Here is a 4,266-nt window from a genome sequence, read left to right as displayed (position 1 = left end):
ACACATACATACGCACACACACGTTCTGTTATCACACACACACTCGCAGACTTTCGCACGCGCACCGATATTCATCTCCCTTTTTCACTCTCCTATCTTAGAAAGAACTTTTCCCCCACCACCTCCTCTTCCGGTCTTTTCATCATGTAACCTCGTGGGCATCGGTACCATTTTCCTCTTTCTCCGTTCTTCCATTCTCCGAACTTTCCATCTTTCCGACGAAAGGCTACGCCCGAAACGTCATACACTCTCTCTTTCCTTTCCTGAGCGTCCAATAATACTATCCATATCACGTCCTCACTTTGTTGTTTTTTTGTTTTTTTGTCATTGTGTTTTTGAACTATATATATATATACATACATATATAGATACATATATGTATAGACATGTATATATATATATATATACATATATATATATATGTGTGTATGTACTCTTCCACCACAACTTTCTCTCACTCTTTCTTTCTGTTTCTGTTGTACCTGTATTTCAAAGGGCCAGCCTTGTCACACTCTGTGTCATGCTGGATTTCCCCGTTAAGAGTACACGTGTCCGTGGATTGCTCAGCCACCTGCATGTTAATTTCATAAGCAAGCTGTTCCTTTGATCGGAACAACTGGAACCCTTGTTGTCAAAACCGATGGAGTGCTGTAGCAATATATATACATACATATGTATAACTTTTGTGTGTGGCAGATGCACAGGGGCAATAAATACCGCAGATGCTCAGAAAGCTGATTCCATCACATGCTAGGGGGTGAAACTAGAAGTAGTTGATAGCTTCCGTCACCTAGGTGACCAAGTCTGTAGAGCATTGAGCCTGGGCAAAGTTCAGAAAGCTCCTACCTCTACTGGTGACAAAGGGCCTCTTGCTCAGAGTGAAAGGTAGATTGTATGGTGGATGTGTTCAAACTGCCATGCTACATAGCAGTGAAACATGGGCTGTGACAGGCTTGAAAGAAATGAAGATAATATGATCTGCTGGATGTGTAATGTCAGTGTGCACACATGACAGAGTGTAAGCACCTTGAGAGAAATGTTGGACATAAGAAGCATCAGATGTGGTGTGCAAGAGATGACTGTACTGGTATGGTCATGTGCTACGTATGGATGAGGAGAGCTGTGTGAAGAAGTGTCACTCCCTAGCAGTGGAAGGAACCCGTGGAAGAGGGAGACCCAGAAAGACATGGGATGAGGTGGTGAAGCACGACCTCCGAACGTTGGCCTCACAGAGGCAATGACAAAAGACCGAGACCTCCGGAGATATGCTGTAATTGAGAAGACCTGGCAAAGAAAGTGAGATCACAGCCATAGCCTAAACCAGTGTCGCATAACCAGACCATTTAAAAAGTACCTTTGAATCGTTGGGCGACATGCTGTGCTTGAGGAGACCTAGTGAGTGAAGTAAATCAAAATCAAATCAATTCGCAATCAAATGGAAATTGTAGTTGTGGCCGATACCAGTGCTGGTGGCACGCAACAAGCACCATTCATGCATGGGTTGTTGCAAGAGCTGCCTGACTGGCTCCTGTGCCAGTGGCACGTAAAGAGCTCCTACTACACTCTTGGAGTAGTTGGTATTAGGAAGGGCATCCAGCTGAAACATTGCCAGATTGGCTTGCCAATCCCCAGTCAAACCGTCCAAACCATGCCAGCATGGAAAACGGACTTTAAACAATGATAATGATACATATATATATATGTTATAATTTAGAACAAACAGTAAAAGGTTGTCATTATAGTACTCGGAGTAGACCCTATGAAAAAAGAACGTTGAATAAAAGGGAAGTTACTCTAATAGACACTGGATTAAATGAAAAACTACCAAATTATCCAGTGATATATGGTTCTTAAAAGAACAAGATGTCAACTACAGGATTTACTGGAAGATCTTAGCCAAGTGTAAACGTTACACCAATGGTAGTGGTAAGTGTGGTCTTTGTAATATGGAAAGGTGGCTCATCTAGAAAAGTTCCTTGGACCACACTACATGTCTAAATTCAAGAACTGAACTTTTTGTATCATGTCCACATGTGACATAATACCTGTTATGGTTTTGGGCCCTGCAAGATCACAGTTAGAATCCACATTTTTACTAAGTTCCTGCACAAGCTTCCCATATGTCTTAACTTCCATTAATTTTTAATAGCTTTTTTCATTTTTTTTTCCTTTTTAATCATGTGAATGTATATGTGTGTGAGTATATGTATGTATATATTTTATATGTATATGTGTGTGTAAATATGTATAAGAGTGTAAGACTGTCCAGTGCATACATGCGACTTTCATGCACATGTCCCCTTCAAATCGAAGTCTTATATTATGTTGAAATGATACTCTAACTTCTAAATGATTTAGTGTTAAATAAGTTATCTATTAAAAATAATCTTTAAAAAAACCAAATGAATAATATAAAAAACAAGAATACATATTATTTTCAAATAGTAGAAAATCATTTAGCAAAGTAAAAACTACTTATCCATATTACGGAAAAAATATGTTGAGAGAGGAGATGGAAGGGGGGAGATGTTTCATGTACGTCGGATGTAGACGAGGCTGCTGTGCTGACGCAGGGAGGGAAATAGAGCTGAGCGGAGGCCAGGTGTTGGTGAAGTGTGAAGTAATTGCAGGGAACCGCCTAAAAATGTAAATGTTGTCACAAAAGCATTGTTGACCGCTTGAGAGTTGTATGGAAGTGAAATAGTAATGTGTCCATGGTCCTCCGATGCCTGCCGAATGGAGTTGGTGAGAAAGAACAGCTGATTTTTGAGCAAGTCTGATTTGTAATGAAGCTTTGTAACACTGCAAGAATCAGCTTCTTACAGCTGACGGGTGGGAGTGTCAAGTGCACTGCAATGAATATTAACCTACACCTACTTAGAAATTACTGATGAAAAGACAAAAATTTTTTAAAAATTAGAAAAAGTTATAAAATTAGGAAGTGAAGTAATCCTATAAAACCTTGTACAGAATGTTTTTTGTTTTTCCTTGTGGAACGAACGCGAGAGCATCACGCTTACTGCCCATACGCAAGCAGCCAACGTAAAACTGACCATGAGAGAAACACGGCTCCCCTAAATGTATTCTCGTGACAGACAGCGTTTGCCCCTATGCTTTGTTAATTCCTGATGGGAAAAGATGCATCCTCGATATGCGCACAACGTTGCCTCGACCGCACCCTGTGATTATTGTGGCCTCAATTAGATCGGGAGATAAGGACTTAACGATTAAATGTGTCCCATTGCATTGTTTCGGAGGAACCAAATTTCGAATGAGCATTATAGGGGCACCAAGTTTAAGTTTCAGAATGTGTGGGGGTAAGTCCAGGGGGGATCAAAGGAATTTAGTACGTCTATTGGATAGTTGATGCCATCCTTGGGGTCAGGAGTTCTATCGACAGACTTATATATATAGCAATCCCCAGGAATGAGTTTTAGCATTTGATCATTAATATGGTTAACAGTTTTAATTCTTCAGGGCCAGAATAGCCCTTTGGCCAACCCAATCCATATTCTGATGATTTGCTTGGAGATCTGGGAACACTGCATCCGTGAGATCAGAAGGCATATTAACAATGGTACAAAGTGAATCGATGGCAACATTACCCTTTCTGTCGCAGGGAGTTTTGCCTTCGCCAAATGCAAGGAGGGTGTTAGAAAATTCTGCTGATGCTATGTCACCTCGCATATGAGCACACATGTTAGTCTTCAGTTTGAGAGTCTTCACCAGGGGCCACAATGTGGATGACTTAAGACACGCACGTACTGTATCAGCTCTAGTTGAAGACAACTGTCACGGCTATGAATAAGTACGTTTTGCTTATTGTGTTCACCATGGAGAAGTACAGCCACTTCATTGCACGAAGGAGCGTTATAACGGCGTGCATGCTCCCCAGAAGGTCTTTTGTCAGCATCAATGACAATGGTGAAGTTTGGTGAAGGGGCTGTTTGCAAGGTGTATTTGAAACTGTGAATATAGCTGTTGTGCTCATGAAGCATGTTTTGTAGACTGAGTAGAACGTCCCTGTCAAAAGTGTCACATCAAGTTGCCTACTGTAGTTGGAAATGAAGTAAATTTGGAGGAACGAAGGCTTGCAATTTTGTAGTGGTTGTAGTAACCCAATAAGATGGTACACCTGTCCCTGGACCTTGAAAGTAGGCAACCAACCAGTGTCTGTGACAACGTTAGCCCCGAAAGAAGTCATCTGAAACACACAATTGTAATTTCTGATGATTTGAAGGAATTTTGATGACCTTGAGGTAGAAC

Source organism: Octopus bimaculoides, chromosome 14 (genome assembly GCF_001194135.2).
Source record: "Octopus bimaculoides isolate UCB-OBI-ISO-001 chromosome 14, ASM119413v2, whole genome shotgun sequence".
In the NCBI taxonomy this organism is placed as follows: Eukaryota; Metazoa; Mollusca; class Cephalopoda; order Octopoda; family Octopodidae; genus Octopus; species Octopus bimaculoides.
The sequence above is the reverse complement of the archived record's forward strand: the minus strand, read 5'-3'. Positions refer to the sequence as shown.